The 16971-nt window shown below is 51.3% G+C and overlaps 8 non-coding genes across 8 annotated transcripts; all 8 read left to right on the top strand.

Moving 5' to 3' along the window:
• Positions 1-9853: 9853 nt before the first annotated feature.
• On the top strand, positions 9854-9972 carry LOC140345638 (5S ribosomal RNA). Its single transcript, XR_011923922.1, has one exon. It is a non-coding gene; the product is annotated as a 5S ribosomal RNA (ribosomal RNA).
• A 162-nt stretch (positions 9973-10134) lies between these two features.
• On the top strand, positions 10135-10253 carry LOC140345636 (5S ribosomal RNA). The gene has a single exon (XR_011923921.1). It is a non-coding gene; the product is annotated as a 5S ribosomal RNA (ribosomal RNA).
• A 162-nt stretch (positions 10254-10415) lies between these two features.
• LOC140345635 (5S ribosomal RNA) lies at positions 10416-10534 on the top strand. Its single transcript, XR_011923920.1, has one exon. It is a non-coding gene; the product is annotated as a 5S ribosomal RNA (ribosomal RNA).
• A 162-nt stretch (positions 10535-10696) lies between these two features.
• Positions 10697-10815, top strand: LOC140345634 (5S ribosomal RNA). The gene has a single exon (XR_011923919.1). It is a non-coding gene; the product is annotated as a 5S ribosomal RNA (ribosomal RNA).
• A 169-nt stretch (positions 10816-10984) lies between these two features.
• On the top strand, positions 10985-11103 carry LOC140345633 (5S ribosomal RNA). The gene has a single exon (XR_011923918.1). It is a non-coding gene; the product is annotated as a 5S ribosomal RNA (ribosomal RNA).
• A 162-nt stretch (positions 11104-11265) lies between these two features.
• Positions 11266-11384, top strand: LOC140345632 (5S ribosomal RNA). Its single transcript, XR_011923917.1, has one exon. It is a non-coding gene; the product is annotated as a 5S ribosomal RNA (ribosomal RNA).
• Positions 11385-11553: 169 nt separating this feature from the next.
• Positions 11554-11672, top strand: LOC140345631 (5S ribosomal RNA). Its single transcript, XR_011923916.1, has one exon. It is a non-coding gene; the product is annotated as a 5S ribosomal RNA (ribosomal RNA).
• Positions 11673-11841: 169 nt separating this feature from the next.
• LOC140384028 (5S ribosomal RNA) lies at positions 11842-11960 on the top strand. Its single transcript, XR_011932727.1, has one exon. It is a non-coding gene; the product is annotated as a 5S ribosomal RNA (ribosomal RNA).
• The last annotated feature ends 5011 nt before the right edge of the window (positions 11961-16971 follow it).

Below are 16971 nucleotides of genomic sequence, written 5' to 3'. Positions count from 1 at the left end.
CCGCCAGCAGGAACCTGACGGAGGTGTGGCGGTTCGTCCACCCCTTCCTGAAGGATTTCTCCAGGCGGCAGGTCGTCCAGGGCGTCCTGAAGCAGTCCCGCATTGACCTCTGTTTTGCCTCCTCAGACCTGGCACAGAGAGTCAGTGGTGCTTCCTACAAGTGGTCAGGCTTGAGTGATCACTCCACTTTAGATATTTATTTTGGGTTAGTTTCATCACCGAGGAATGGAGGACTGTGGGTCCTAAACAGCTCCATCCTCGGTGATGAAACTTTTTGTAGGAAAATGGACTTTTTGTTTGATGTATTTGACATGGAGCTGGAGCTGATCGACAGCGTGGTCGATTGGTGGCCGACGGCAAAAACACGCATTAAAAAGCTCTGTGTCAATTACAGCAAACACAAGGCGTGGCTGTCGACCAGGAGGGAGACCGCTCTCCGCCAGCGCCTGCAGGTCCTGGACCAGGGCGCAGCTTCCACCACTGGCCCTGTGGATCCAGAGTACCTGGTGGTGCGCGCTGAGCTGGAGCAGCTGGAGGTAAGTAGGTGTCAGGGTGCAATTTTGAGGGCAAAAGCCAGACACACAGTCGAAGGAGAACGCTCGACAGCGTTCTTCTTCGGCTGTGAGAAGGTTACACAGGGAAAGATGCACATAGATAAGTTGATAGATAAGACAGGTAAGATTGTTTCCGAGGTAAGTGAGGTTTTAGAGACAGCGCAGGATTTCTATAGTAGGCTTTTTAGTTCAGACGGAGTGGCAGAGCAGGCTTTAGACCAGGCTGTAGGTGCTCTGGAGCGCACACTGAGCAGGGAGGATAGGGAGCTGTGCGACGCGCCTCTGTCTCTCATGGAGATAGAGGCTGCAGTCAAGAGTTTAAATACAGGGAAAAGCCCCGGAGAGGACGGACTAACCTGTGAGTTTTTCAAGCGTTTCGCTTCCAGGTTAGCTCCGATCCTACTCCTATTATATCAGGATTTTGAGAGTGAGAGTAGAGTTGGCGATGGTTTTGCGATGAGTGTCGTCACTCTGCTTTTTAAGAAGGGCGACAGGAGCAGCCTCGCCAACTACAGGCCCATTAGCCTTTTGAACGTAGACTATAAAATTTTAGCAAAGGTATTAGCAGGTAGGTTAAAGCGTGTGATTGGATCCGTCATACACCCCTCGCAGGCCTACAGCGTCCCCGGGAGGGACATCTCAGACACAGTTTTGTCTCTGAGATATCTCCTTCGGCAGATGCACGCGACCGGTGGTATTCACGTTAGTGTAGACTTTAACAAGGCGTTCGACAGAGTTGAGCATTCGTTCCTCTGGACTGTATTAGGTAAGTTAGGTTTCGGCGAACGGTTTGTTAATTGGCTACAGCTCATCTATTCCTTTGCGGTCAGTAAGGTCAAAGTCAACGGGTTTCTAACTGACTCTTTCCCCTTAAAAAGATCAGTCAGGCAGGGCTGTCCCCTCTCGTCGCTCCTCTACAGCATCGCCGCTGAGCCTTTGGCGGCCATGTTGAGGGCGGACGCGGCGGTGAGGGGACTGACCACGCCTGCGGGTAGGGAAGTCAAAATTTTTCAGTACGCAGATGACACGAATCTGATCCTCCGAGACGTGGAGAGCCTGAACGCCTCTCTCCACGTGCTCAATGTTTACGGCCTCGCTTCAGGGGCCAAAATCAATTTCGATAAAACCACGGTTAAATTTTGCGGCAGCGTCACGCCTGTTCCTCTCCCTGTCCAGCTCCGGGAGGCGGGGGACTCCTACAAGGTCCTCGGCGTCCCCCTGGGCAGAGACGAGGAGGCGTGTCGTACTGCACTTTGGTCGCCTTTGTGCGAGAAAATTACAGCGCGCTTGAATTTTTGGAGACGTCGTAATCTGACATTAAAAGGTAAAGTCTTAGTTGTAAATTCTTTGTGCATGTCCATGTTGAACCATGCACTCTCCGTGTACGGCCTGCCGGGGGTCTATGCTAACAAATTAAGGTTAGTGATAAACCACTTTTTGTGGAATCGTGAGAGGGGCTTTATTGCACATAAGGTTATGATAGGTGAGTACGATCAGGGAGGTTTAAAGTTAGCAGATTTAGAGTTAAGGAAGAAGGCCTTCAGGCTGAAAACAATTCGGAAATTTCTAGACGTTGAGGTAGATGCTCCATGGAAGGATTATATAGGTGAGTTTGTTAATAGTCTAGGTAAGTTTGGTGTTTATAATTTGTGTTTGTTGCCCCCTGTTTCGGTCCTGGAGGGCCTCCCCCCCTTCGAGAGGGAACTCTTGGAGGCGTGGAGGACTTTCAGGCCCCTGACTGTGGCGGTTCCAGACAGCGGTGAGGGTCTCGCGCACATGCCCCTCCGTCATAACCCTGACTTGCTCTCCGCTCCCCCCGGGAAGCGCGAGTGCATGATCAGTGGGGCGATGGAGGAGGCTGGGCTGGAATATGTAGGTAAGGTATTTGACGTGAAAGGTAATTTTAGTGTAGATTACATAGGGAAGTGTTTTAGGTTAGCAGGTAAAGTGTTTAGGAGAAAGTATATTAGTGGTATGGTAAGTATTTTTAACAGGAATCTGGTCAGGCATTGGGGAAGCACTTTGGGCCAAATGGGGAGCACGACAGGTAAGTTGAATTTTAATGTATTTGTTAGCACGGGGAGGTTTAGGATTTTCACAGACCTACCCACCCGCATCCTGTATCAGTTGTTGTTGCCGGGAGTGCTCGGGCGTCCCGCCTCGGAACACAAATGGTCATTAACATTCCCCGCACGCACCATCGCAACCATCTGGGCCAACATCTTTAATTGGTACACCCCACATAACGTAGGTCATTTTGACTTCAGATTTAGACACAGGATCGTCTTTACATCCGCAGCACTGCACGCATTTCTTCCCGACAGCTACGCTGCGGACTGCCCCGTGTGCCACGGACCCCCCGAGACCCTGGAGCACATGCTGTACACCTGCCCGGCCGTCCGCCCGTTCTGGTCCCGACTGCAGGACCTCCTCGCTCGGAGGCTGTCCTGGAGGCTCCCACCGCCGGCGGCCCTAGGAGGGGACGACCAGGAGCCCTGGCTCCTCCTCTTTGGTCCCGGACAGAGTCGCTCTGGAGCCAACACCCATCTCGCCCGACTAACCCTCTCCATAGCCCGGTACACATTATATCTCAACAGGAACATCCATCTCCGTGACAATAAAACAGCAGCACCCTGGCCCATCTTCAAAGGACTCTTGGCCGCACACCTCCGACACCTCCACATGGCAGCAGAGCACCGGTTCATCACCCACCTCGTCCCCCACAACACCCTGATCCACCTCACACCCTCTGGAAACCTGGACATCCTCTTCTGACCCCGGCATCACCCCCCCCAACCACGGCATCACCCCCCATCACTGAAGAATGTTTCGAGAATGATTGTGTGTTTGATTTTCTGTAATTTTTTGTCTCGTCTCCCCTTGCCCTTGTGTATCCCATTCCCTTGCCCTTGTGTGTCATGTATGTCTGTACATTCATGTAAATATATGTAAATACTTGTTTTAAGATGTTTTTGATAATAAAAGATAAAAAAAAAAAAAAAAGACCAGCCCGATCTCGTCTGATCTCGGAAGCCAAGCAGGGTTGGGCCTGGTTAGTACTTGGATGGGAGACCGCCTGGGAATACCAGGTGCTGTGAGCATTTTCACACTTTTTCACCTGTCAAAAAAAAAAAAAAAAAAAAAAAAAGAAGTTTTTCATTGAGATATCCCAATTTTTACCGAGCAAGTGGCGTGAAGGTACTCTTCACGAAAAGACAGTGTTTGATGCAAAAAAAGCCATTTATACGAGTTTTGACCTGGAACATTTCGCTCACGGCCATACCACCCTGGACCCGCCCCTTTGCAATCAGTGCAGGTGCGTGCAATTTGTGGTGTGCTGCATGGTCTGGAGCTGGAGGTTTGGGAGTTTTTTTTGGAGTTTTTAATCGTTATTTTGGTCATTTTCATTTACTTTTTTCAGTTCTTTTGTTTGTTCCCCTCCCAGTAAACTTACTGGGAGGTGGATTTTTTGTTTTTTGTGAGCATGGCTCAAAGGACGGACAACACGGCATCGGACACTGGAATGGACACGACAAAGGCAAGACAAAGTTTGAAAGAATCTGTAAATAATAGAAAGAACGAAGAAAGAAGAATGAAATTTATGAAAGAACTCACTGTGGTGTTGGAGTTGACGGAGGGAGCACAAATCACGCCACTAGCTTTTTTGAAATCGACTCAGGAGGTGTGCGGCTCCATAGTAGCGTGCAGACTCATCTCGAAGGACAAATATGAAGTAACCGTCAGTACCACTAAAGCGAAGGAGCGGCTCCTGGACGGGTACTGCATTGGAGGAGTCAGGGTTCACGCCCGTGACATCTCGGTGGATGAGCTGGTCGTGTCCTTCATGGGGCTGCCGGCTTATATCGAGGACGAGGAGATCCTGGCCAAGCTCTACGCCTGGGGGGTCTCTGCGGTCTCCGAGGTGAGGAGGAGAATGTGGCCGGGGACGAACGTGGCGGACGGCACCAGGTTTGTACGGGTAAGGTTCACGGACACGGTGCAGTCCTTACCGTATTCTGTCAGGTTTGACACCGCGGGGGGCCCCGAGTACTTCAGGGTAATACACGACAGGCAGGTGCGGGTGTGTAGGGGGTGTCTCCAGCCTGGCCATATTCTGAGGGAGTGCCCTGACTTTCTGTGCCGCAACTGCGGGAGCCAGGGGCATTACGCGCGCGAGTGCGTCGCGCAGCGGGCCCCGAAGTGCAGAGAGTGCCGCATGTTCCGCCACTTATGTCCGTGTGGTGCGGGTGACAGAGAGGAGGACAGAGGGGAGGACAGAGGGGAGGACAGGGAGGACGCCATTGGAGGAGAGAGCAGTGACGTGGCCCAGAACGTGCCCGCAACTGCTCTCTCCGAAGTAGAGGAGTTTTTGGAGGAGGAGGCTGTGGAGGAGTCAGGGGAGCCAGAGGTGTCTGGCTCCTCTTGCTCCTCTGACTCCTCAGACGAGGAGGCGTCCGTCGCACTGGAGATGGTGCTCGGCTCAGCGCTGGCGTCTGGGAAGGTGGGAGCAGGACAAACTGCTCCTCCTGACCAGAGGGAGGGGACTCGTGAGGGTCCAACTCCTAAGCCCGTGGAGGAAGAGGCTGAACCCGGGAGGAGGATGGGTGCGGGACAGGCCCCGCATCTTACCTCCAAAGGGGGGGACATCACCACAGGGCTGGGTGATGATCCCAAGCTCCAGTCGGACGGTGGTAAGAGGGGACAGGTGGAGAAGAAGGATAAGAAAGGGGCAAGACGCAGGAAGCAGGTGGCAGGAGACGGAGAGGGCGCTGCTGCTGAGAGCGGCTCTGCCTCCTCCGTTCCAACCACTTCAAAAGCGCCAGCAGAAAGCTCCATCAACCCACCATCCTCCACACGCAGCTCTGCCCCACGAGGTGAGCTCGAGACTGTTTTTAATGATGACTTCATGGATTTCTCCACCCGTGAAGTCAGAAAAAGAGTGTGGCAGTCGGATGCGACGGGCGCCAAAAAGAAGTCTAAATAAAAGATGGGTTACATCCTCCAAGGTCTCCTCTTAATGGCGTTCTCCTTGTCCTCTTGGAACGCAGGCGGCCTGCGGAGCCCAGTGCGGATGCAGAGCGCGTTACACTTTTCCAAGTGGGACGTGCTCTGCATCCAAGAAACGCACTGGGATGTCAGCCACGCGCAACAAGTGCGGAGCATGGGAGTGGGCTCTGTATTTTGGGCCCTGGGCACGGCGTGCTCGCGCGGTGTGGCCACGGTGGTGAGGCCTGGTGTCTTAGGCCAACCCACCCTGGTACACGCCGACCCAGAGGGCTCCTTCCTGGTCCTGGACTTCACGGACACAGTGAAGTTCAGACTAATTAACATCTACGCCCCGAACAATGATGGTCTGAGGAGGCAATTCTTCAAAAAAATATTTCGCTTTGCGAACGACAATACAATCATAATCGGTGACTTTAATACAACACTTTGCAAGACAGACATCGGCATTAACAACTCTTTTAAAAACAGCACTGCCAGGACAGCCCTGTTGGAAGAAGCCGCCAGCAGGAACCTGACGGAGGTGTGGCGGTTCGTCCACCCCTTCCTGAAGGATTTCTCCAGGCGGCAGGTCGTCCAGGGCGTCCTGAAGCAGTCCCGCATTGACCTCTGTTTTGCCTCCTCAGACCTGGCACAGAGAGTCAGTGGTGCTTCCTACAAGTGGTCAGGCTTGAGTGATCACTCCACTTTAGATATTTTTTTTGGGTTAGTTTCATCACCGAGGAATGGAGGACTGTGGGTCCTAAACAGCTCCATCCTCGGTGATGAAACTCTTTGTAGGAAAATGGACTTTTTGTTTGATGTATTTGACATGGAGCTGGAGCTGATCGACAGCGTGGTCGATTGGTGGCCGACGGCAAAAACACGCATTAAAAAGCTCTGTGTCAATTACAGCAAACACAAGGCGTGGCTGTCGACCAGGAGGGAGACCGCTCTCCGCCAGCGCCTGCAGGTCCTGGACCAGGGCGCAGCTTCCACCACTGGCCCTGTGGATCCAGAGTACCTGGTGGTGCGCGCTGAGCTGGAGCAGCTGGAGGTAAGTAGGTGTCAGGGTGCAATTTTGAGGGCAAAAGCCAGACACACAGTCGAAGGAGAACGCTCGACAGCGTTCTTCTTCGGCTGTGAGAAGGTTACACAGGGAAAGATGCACATAGATAAGTTGATAGATAAGACAGGTAAGATTGTTTCCGAGGTAAGTGAGGTTTTAGAGACAGCGCAGGATTTCTATAGTAGGCTTTTTAGTTCAGACGGAGTGGCAGAGCAGGCTTTAGACCAGGCTGTAGGTGCTCTGGAGCGCACACTGAGCAGGGAGGATAGGGAGCTGTGCGACGCGCCTCTGTCTCTCATGGAGATAGAGGCTGCAGTCAAGAGTTTAAATACAGGGAAAAGCCCCGGAGAGGACGGACTAACCTGTGAGTTTTTCAAGCGTTTCGCTTCCAGGTTAGCTCCGATCCTACTCCTATTATATCAGGATTTTGAGAGTGAGAGTAGAGTTGGCGATGGTTTTGCGATGAGTGTCGTCACTCTGCTTTTTAAGAAGGGCGACAGGAGCAGCCTCGCCAACTACAGGCCCATTAGCCTTTTGAACGTAGACTATAAAATTTTAGCAAAGGTATTAGCAGGTAGGTTAAAGCGTGTGATTGGATCCGTCATACACCCCTCGCAGGCCTACAGCGTCCCCGGGAGGGACATCTCAGACACAGTTTTGTCTCTGAGATATCTCCTTCGGCAGATGCACGCGACCGGTGGTATTCACGTTAGTGTAGACTTTAACAAGGCGTTCGACAGAGTTGAGCATTCGTTCCTCTGGACTGTATTAGGTAAGTTAGGTTTCGGCGAACGGTTTGTTAATTGGCTACAGCTCATCTATTCCTTTGCGGTCAGTAAGGTCAAAGTCAACGGGTTTCTAACTGACTCTTTCCCCTTAAAAAGATCAGTCAGGCAGGGCTGTCCCCTCTCGTCGCTCCTCTACAGCATCGCCGCTGAGCCTTTGGCGGCCATGTTGAGGGCGGACGCGGCGGTGAGGGGACTGACCACGCCTGCGGGTAGGGAAGTCAAAATTTTTCAGTACGCAGATGACACGAATCTGATCCTCCGAGACGTGGAGAGCCTGAACGCCTCTCTCCACGTGCTCAATGTTTACGGCCTCGCTTCAGGGGCCAAAATCAATTTCGATAAAACCACGGTTAAATTTTGCGGCAGCGTCACGCCTGTTCCTCTCCCTGTCCAGCTCCGGGAGGCGGGGGACTCCTACAAGGTCCTCGGCGTCCCCCTGGGCAGAGACGAGGAGGCGTGTCGTACTGCACTTTGGTCGCCTTTGTGCGAGAAAATTACAGCGCGCTTGAATTTTTGGAGACGTCGTAATCTGACATTAAAAGGTAAAGTCTTAGTTGTAAATTCTTTGTGCATGTCCATGTTGAACCATGCACTCTCCGTGTACGGCCTGCCGGGGGTCTATGCTAACAAATTAAGGTTAGTGATAAACCACTTTTTGTGGAATCGTGAGAGGGGCTTTATTGCACATAAGGTTATGATAGGTGAGTACGATCAGGGAGGTTTAAAGTTAGCAGATTTAGAGTTAAGGAAGAAGGCCTTCAGGCTGAAAACAATTCGGAAATTTCTAGACGTTGAGGTAGATGCTCCATGGAAGGATTATATAGGTGAGTTTGTTAATAGTCTAGGTAAGTTTGGTGTTTTTAATTTGTGTTTGTTGCCCCCTGTTTCGGTCCTGGAGGGCCTCCCCCCCTTCGAGAGGGAACTCTTGGAGGCGTGGAGGACTTTCAGGCCCCTGACTGTGGCGGTTCCAGACAGCGGTGAGGGTCTCGCGCACATGCCCCTCCGTCATAACCCTGACTTGCTCTCCGCTCCCCCCGGGAAGCGCGAGTGCATGATCAGTGGGGCGATGGAGGAGGCTGGGCTGGAATATGTAGGTAAGGTATTTGACGTGAAAGGTAATTTTAGTGTAGATTACATAGGGAAGTGTTTTAGGTTAGCAGGTAAAGTGTTTAGGAAAAAGTATATTAGTGGTATGGTAAGTATTTTTAACAGGAATCTGGTCAGGCATTGGGGAAGCACTTTGGGCCAAATGGGGAGCACGACAGGTAAGTTGAATTTTAATGTATTTGTTAGCACGGGGAGGTTTAGGATTTTCACAGACCTACCCACCCGCATCCTGTATCAGTTGTTGTTGCCGGGAGTGCTCGGGCGTCCCGCCTCGGAACACAAATGGTCATTAACATTCCCCGCACGCACCATCGCAACCATCTGGGCCAACATCTTTAATTGGTACACCCCACATAACGTAGGTCATTTTGACTTCAGATTTAGACACAGGATCGTCTTTACATCCGCAGCACTGCACGCATTTCTTCCCGACAGCTACGCTGCGGACTGCCCCGTGTGCCACGGACCCCCCGAGACCCTGGAGCACATGCTGTACACCTGCCCGGCCGTCCGCCCGTTCTGGTCCCGACTGCAGGACCTCCTCGCTCGGAGGCTGTCCTGGAGGCTCCCACCGCCGGCGGCCCTAGGAGGGGACGACCAGGAGCCCTGGCTCCTCCTCTTTGGTCCCGGACAGAGTCGCTCTGGAGCCAACACCCATCTCGCCCGACTAACCCTCTCCATAGCCCGGTACACATTATATCTCAACAGGAACATCCATCTCCGTGACAATAAAACAGCAGCACCCTGGCCCATCTTCAAAGGACTCTTGGCCGCACACCTCCGACACCTCCACATGGCAGCAGAGCACCGGTTCATCACCCACCTCGTCCCCCACAACACCCTGATCCACCTCACACCCTCTGGAAACCTGGACATCCTCTTCTGACCCCGGCATCACCCCCATCACTGAAGAATGTTTCGAGAATGATTGTGTGTTTGATTTTCTGTAATTTTTTGTCTCGTCTCCCCTTGCCCTTGTGTATCCCATTCCCTTGCCCTTGTGTGTCATGTATGTCTGTACATTCATGTAAATATATGTAAATACTTGTTTTAAGATGTTTTTGATAATAAAAGATAAAAAAAAAAAAAAAAGACGGGCCCGATCTCGTCTGATCTCGGAAGCCAAGCAGGGTTGGGCCTGGTTAGTACTTGGATGGGAGACCGCCTGGGAATACCAGGTGCTGTGAGCATTTTCACACTTTTTCACCTGTCAAAAAAAAAAAAAAAAAAAGAAGTTTTTCATTGAGATATCCCAATTTTGACCGAGCAAGTGGCGTGAAGGTACTCTTCACGAAAAGACAGTGTTTGATGCAAAAAAAGCCATTTATACGAGTTTTGACCTGGAACATTTCGCTCACGGCCATACCACCCTGGACCAGCCCGATCTCGTCTGATCTCGGAAGCCAAGCAGGGTTGGGCCTGGTTAGTACTTGGATGGGAGACCGCCTGGGAATACCAGGTGCTGTGAGCATTTTCACACTTTTTCACCTGTAAAAAAAAAAAAAAAAAAAAGAAGTTTTTCATTGAGATATCCCAATTTTTACCGAGCAAGTGGCGTGAAGGTACTCTTCACGAAAAGACAGTGTTTGATGCAAAAAAAGCCATTTATACGAGTTTTGACCTGGAACATTTCGCTCACGGCCATACCACCCTGGACCAGCCCGATCTCGTCTGATCTCGGAAGCCAAGCAGGGTTGGGCCTGGTTAGTACTTGGATGGGAGACCGCCTGGGAATACCAGGTGCTGTGAGCATTTTCACACTTTTTCACCTGTCAAAAAAAAAAAAAAAAAAAGAAGTTTTTCATTGAGATATCCCAATTTTGACCGAGCAAGTGGCGTGAAGGTACTCTTCACGAAAAGACAGTGTTTGATGCAAAAAAAGCCATTTATACGAGTTTTGACCTGGAACATTTCGCTCACGGCCATACCACCCTGGACCAGCCCGATCTCGTCTGATCTCGGAAGCCAAGCAGGGTTGGGCCTGGTTAGTACTTGGATGGGAGACCGCCTGGGAATACCAGGTGCTGTGAGCATTTTCACACTTTTTCACCTGTCAAAAAAAAAAAAAAAAAAAGAAGTTTTTCATTGAGATATCCCAATTTTGACCGAGCAAGTGGCGTGAAGGTACTCTTCACGAAAAGACAGTGTTTGATGCAAAAAAAGCCATTTATACGAGTTTTGACCTGGAACATTTCGCTCACGGCCATACCACCCTGGACCAGCCCGATCTCGTCTGATCTCGGAAGCCAAGCAGGGTTGGGCCTGGTTAGTACTTGGATGGGAGACCGCCTGGGAATACCAGGTGCTGTGAGCATTTTCACACTTTTTCACCTGTCAAAAAAAAAAAAAAAAAAAAAAAAAAGAAGTTTTTCATTGAGATATCCCAATTTTGACCGAGCAAGTGGCGTGAAGGTACTCTTCACGAAAAGACAGTGTTTGATGCAAAAAAAGCCATTTATACGAGTTTTGACCTGGAACATTTCGCTCACGGCCATACCACCCTGGACCAGCCCGATCTCGTCTGATCTCGGAAGCCAAGCAGGGTTGGGCCTGGTTAGTACTTGGATGGGAGACCGCCTGGGAATACCAGGTGCTGTGAGCATTTTCACACTTTTTCACCTGTAAAAAAAAAAAAAAAAAAAAGAAGTTTTTCATTGAGATATCCCAATTTTTACCGAGCAAGTGGCGTGAAGGTACTCTTCACGAAAAGACAGTGTTTGATGCAAAAAAAGCCATTTATACGAGTTTTGACCTGGAACATTTCGCTCACGGCCATACCACCCTGGACCAGCCCGATCTCGTCTGATCTCGGAAGCCAAGCAGGGTTGGGCCTGGTTAGTACTTGGATGGGAGACCGCCTGGGAATACCAGGTGCTGTGAGCATTTTCACACTTTTTCACCTGTAAAAAAAAAAAAAAAAAAAAAAAAAAAGAAGTTTTTCATTGAGATATCCCAATTTTTACCGAGCAAGTGGCGTGAAGGTACTCTTCACGAAAAGACAGTGTTTGATGCAAAAAAAGCCATTTATACGAGTTTTGACCTGGAACATTTCGCTCACGGCCATACCACCCTGGACCAGCCCGATCTCGTCTGATCTCGGAAGCCAAGCAGGGTTGGGCCTGGTTAGTACTTGGATGGGAGACCGCCTGGGAATACCAGGTGCTGTGAGCATTTTCACACTTTTTCACCTGTCAAAAAAAAAAAAAAAAAAAAAAAAAAGAAGTTTTTCATTGAGATATCCCAATTTTTACCGAGCAAGTGGCGTGAAGGTACTCTTCACGAAAAGACAGTGTTTGATGCAAAAAAAGCCATTTATACGAGTTTTGACCTGGAACATTTCGCTCACGGCCATACCACCCTGGACCCGCCCGATCTCGTCTGATCTCGGAAGCTAAGCTGGGCTGGGCCTGGTTAGTACTTGGATGGGAGACCTCCTTGAAATACCAGGTGCTGTGAGCAAAACTACCCCCATTACACACAGGAACAGTAGAGCCTAAGACTTGTCCTTTCCATGGGAACAAAGGGGATAGCAACAGCCTCGGCAGCCTAAGACTGTTCCTCCATGATCAGGAACAGCAACAGCACAAATACTGGTCCTCCATGGGAACAAAGGGAATAGCAACAGCCTCGGCAGTCTAAGACTATTCCTCCATGATCAGGAACAGTAGCGGTCTAAGACTGGTACTCCATGGGAACAAAGGGAACAGCAGCGACGGTCTGGCAGTCTAAGACTATCCCTCCATGATGCAAGGAACAGCAGCACGTAAAACTGGTCCTCCCTGGTTGTATATGGCGAGAACTGGTAACTCCAGGTGAGAACTGGGCTGTGTCAGACTGTTCTTCCATGAGAAAGGAAAAGCAACAGCGCAATACTGGTCCTCCATGGGGAAAGGGAATGGCGACAGCCTCGGCAGTATAAGACTATTCCTCCATGTTCAAGGAACAATTGCAGTCTAAGTCTCGTCCTTCATGGGAAAAAAGGGAGCAGCAGCAGTCTTGAAACGGGGGCTTCCCCTCGCCGGAGGGCAGGGAAGTCTATACTTTAAGGAGTGCAGGTGCGTGCAATTTGTGGTGTGCTGCATGGTCTGGAGCTGGAGGTTTGGGAGTTTTTTTTGAGTTTTTAATCGTTATTTTGGTCATTTTCATTTACTTTTTTCAGTTCTTTTGTTTGTTCCCCTCCCAGTAAACTTACTGGGAGGTGGATTTTTTGTTTTTTGTGAGCATGGCTCAAAGGACGGACAACACGGCATCGGACACTGGAATGGACACGACAAAGGCAAGACAAAGTTTGAAAGAATCTGTAAATAATAGAAAGAACGAAGAAAGAAGAATGAAATTTATGAAAGAACTCACTGTGGTGTTGGAGTTGACGGAGGGAGCACAAATCACGCCACTAGCTTTTTTGAAATCGACTCAGGAGGTGTGCGGCTCCATAGTAGCGTGCAGACTCATCTCGAAGGACAAATATGAAGTAACCGTCAGTACCACTAAAGCGAAGGAGCGGCTCCTGGACGGGTACTGCATTGGAGGAGTCAGGGTTCACGCCCGTGACATCTCGGTGGATGAGCTGGTCGTGTCCTTCATGGGGCTGCCGGCTTATATCGAGGACGAGGAGATCCTGGCCAAGCTCTACGCCTGGGGGGTCTCTGCGGTCTCCGAGGTGAGGAGGAGAATGTGGCCGGGGACGAACGTGGCGGACGGCACCAGGTTTGTACGGGTAAGGTTCACGGACACGGTGCAGTCCTTACCGTATTCTGTCAGGTTTGACACCGCGGGGGGCCCCGAGTACTTCAGGGTAATACACGACAGGCAGGTGCGGGTGTGTAGGGGGTGTCTCCAGCCTGGCCATATTCTGAGGGAGTGCCCTGACTTTCTGTGCCGCAACTGCGGGAGCCAGGGGCATTACGCGCGCGAGTGCGTCGCGCAGCGGGCCCCGAAGTGCAGAGAGTGCCGCATGTTCCGCCACTTATGTCCGTGTGGTGCGGGTGACAGAGAGGAGGACAGAGGGGAGGACAGAGGGGAGGACAGGGAGGACGCCATTGGAGGAGAGAGCAGTGACGTGGCCCAGAACGTGCCCGCAACTGCTCTCTCCGAAGTAGAGGAGTTTTTGGAGGAGGAGGCTGTGGAGGAGTCAGGGGAGCCAGAGGTGTCTGGCTCCTCTTGCTCCTCTGACTCCTCAGACGAGGAGGCGTCCGTCGCACTGGAGATGGTGCTCGGCTCAGCGCTGGCGTCTGGGAAGGTGGGAGCAGGACAAACTGCTCCTCCTGACCAGAGGGAGGGGACTCGTGAGGGTCCAACTCCTAAGCCCGTGGAGGAAGAGGCTGAACCCGGGAGGAGGATGGGTGCGGGACAGGCCCCGCATCTTACCTCCAAAGGGGGGGACATCACCACAGGGCTGGGTGATGATCCCAAGCTCCAGTCGGACGGTGGTAAGAGGGGACAGGTGGAGAAGAAGGATAAGAAAGGGGCAAGACGCAGGAAGCAGGTGGCAGGAGACGGAGAGGGCGCTGCTGCTGAGAGCGGCTCTGCCTCCTCCGTTCCAACCACTTCAAAAGCGCCAGCAGAAAGCTCCATCAACCCACCATCCTCCACACGCAGCTCTGCCCCACGAGGTGAGCTCGAGACTGTTTTTAATGATGACTTCATGGATTTCTCCACCCGTGAAGTCAGAAAAAGAGTGTGGCAGTCGGATGCGACGGGCGCCAAAAAGAAGTCTAAATAAAAGATGGGTTACATCCTCCAAGGTCTCCTCTTAATGGCGTTCTCCTTGTCCTCTTGGAACGCAGGCGGCCTGCGGAGCCCAGTGCGGATGCAGAGCGCGTTACACTTTTCCAAGTGGGACGTGCTCTGCATCCAAGAAACGCACTGGGATGTCAGCCACGCGCAACAAGTGCGGAGCATGGGAGTGGGCTCTGTATTTTGGGCCCTGGGCACGGCGTGCTCGCGCGGTGTGGCCACGGTGGTGAGGCCTGGTGTCTTAGGCCAACCCACCCTGGTACACGCCGACCCAGAGGGCTCCTTCCTGGTCCTGGACTTCACGGACACAGTGAAGTTCAGACTAATTAACATCTACGCCCCGAACGATGATGGTCTGAGGAGGCAATTCTTCAAAAAAATATTTCGCTTTGCGAACGACAATACAATCATAATCGGTGACTTTAATACAACACTTTGCAAGACAGACATCGGCATTAACAACTCTTTTAAAAACAGCACTGCCAGGACAGCCCTGTTGGAAGAAGCCGCCAGCAGGAACCTGACGGAGGTGTGGCGGTTCGTCCACCCCTTCCTGAAGGATTTCTCCAGGCGGCAGGTCGTCCAGGGCGTCCTGAAGCAGTCCCGCATTGACCTCTGTTTTGCCTCCTCAGACCTGGCACAGAGAGTCAGTGGTGCTTCCTACAAGTGGTCAGGCTTGAGTGATCACTCCACTTTAGATATTTATTTTGGGTTAGTTTCATCACCGAGGAATGGAGGACTGTGGGTCCTAAACAGCTCCATCCTCGGTGATGAAACTTTTTGTAGGAAAATGGACTTTTTGTTTGATGTATTTGACATGGAGCTGGAGCTGATCGACAGCGTGGTCGATTGGTGGCCGACGGCAAAAACACGCATTAAAAAGCTCTGTGTCAATTACAGCAAACACAAGGCGTGGCTGTCGACCAGGAGGGAGACCGCTCTCCGCCAGCGCCTGCAGGTCCTGGACCAGGGCGCAGCTTCCACCACTGGCCCTGTGGATCCAGAGTACCTGGTGGTGCGCGCTGAGCTGGAGCAGCTGGAGGTAAGTAGGTGTCAGGGTGCAATTTTGAGGGCAAAAGCCAGACACACAGTCGAAGGAGAACGCTCGACAGCGTTCTTCTTCGGCTGTGAGAAGGTTACACAGGGAAAGATGCACATAGATAAGTTGATAGATAAGACAGGTAAGATTGTTTCCGAGGTAAGTGAGGTTTTAGAGACAGCGCAGGATTTCTATAGTAGGCTTTTTAGTTCAGACGGAGTGGCAGAGCAGGCTTTAGACCAGGCTGTAGGTGCTCTGGAGCGCACACTGAGCAGGGAGGATAGGGAGCTGTGCGACGCGCCTCTGTCTCTCATGGAGATAGAGGCTGCAGTCAAGAGTTTAAATACAGGGAAAAGCCCCGGAGAGGACGGACTAACCTGTGAGTTTTTTCAAGCGTTTCGCTTCCAGGTTAGCTCCGATCCTACTCCTATTATATCAGGATTTTGAGAGTGAGAGTAGAGTTGGCGATGGTTTTGCGATGAGTGTCGTCACTCTGCTTTTTAAGAAGGGCGACAGGAGCAGCCTCGCCAACTACAGGCCCATTAGCCTTTTGAACGTAGACTATAAAATTTTAGCAAAGGTATTAGCAGGTAGGTTAAAGCGTGTGATTGGATCCGTCATACACCCCTCGCAGGCCTACAGCGTCCCCGGGAGGGACATCTCAGACACAGTTTTGTCTCTGAGATATCTCCTTCGGCAGATGCACGCGACCGGTGGTATTCACGTTAGTGTAGACTTTAACAAGGCGTTCGACAGAGTTGAGCATTCGTTCCTCTGGACTGTATTAGGTAAGTTAGGTTTCGGCGAACGGTTTGTTAATTGGCTACAGCTCATCTATTCCTTTGCGGTCAGTAAGGTCAAAGTCAACGGGTTTCTAACTGACTCTTTCCCCTTAAAAAGATCAGTCAGGCAGGGCTGTCCCCTCTCGTCGCTCCTCTACAGCATCGCCGCTGAGCCTTTGGCGGCCATGTTGAGGGCGGACGCGGCGGTGAGGGGACTGACCACGCCTGCGGGTAGGGAAGTCAAAATTTTTCAGTACGCAGATGACACGAATCTGATCCTCCGAGACGTGGAGAGCCTGAACGCCTCTCTCCACGTGCTCAATGTTTACGGCCTCGCTTCAGGGGCCAAAATCAATTTCGATAAAACCACGGTTAAATTTTGCGGCAGCGTCACGCCTGTTCCTCTCCCTGTCCAGCTCCGGGAGGCGGGGGACTCCTACAAGGTCCTCGGCGTCCCCCTGGGCAGAGACGAGGAGGCGTGTCGTACTGCACTTTGGTCGCCTTTGTGCGAGAAAATTACAGCGCGCTTGAATTTTTGGAGACGTCGTAATCTGACATTAAAAGGTAAAGTCTTAGTTGTAAATTCTTTGTGCATGTCCATGTTGAACCATGCACTCTCCGTGTACGGCCTGCCGGGGGTCTATGCTAACAAATTAAGGTTAGTGATAAACCACTTTTTGTGGAATCGTGAGAGGGGCTTTATTGCACATAAGGTTATGATAGGTGAGTACGATCAGGGAGGTTTAAAGTTAGCAGATTTAGAGTTAAGGAAGAAGGCCTTCAGGCTGAAAACAATTCGGAAATTTCTAGACGTTGAGGTAGATGCTCCATGGAAGGATTATATAGGTGAGTTTGTTAATAGTCTAGGTAAGTTTGGTGTTTATAATTTGTGTTTGTTGCCCCCTGTTTCGGT

This window comes from Eucyclogobius newberryi, unplaced genomic scaffold (assembly GCF_026437365.1).
Source record: "Eucyclogobius newberryi isolate DKJ021-1_F unplaced genomic scaffold, fEucNew1.0.hap1 SCAF_56, whole genome shotgun sequence".
NCBI lineage: Eukaryota > Metazoa > Chordata > Actinopteri > Gobiiformes > Gobiidae > Eucyclogobius > Eucyclogobius newberryi.
Note: the sequence above shows the minus strand (reverse complement) of the source record. Positions and strands in the feature narration are given on the sequence as shown.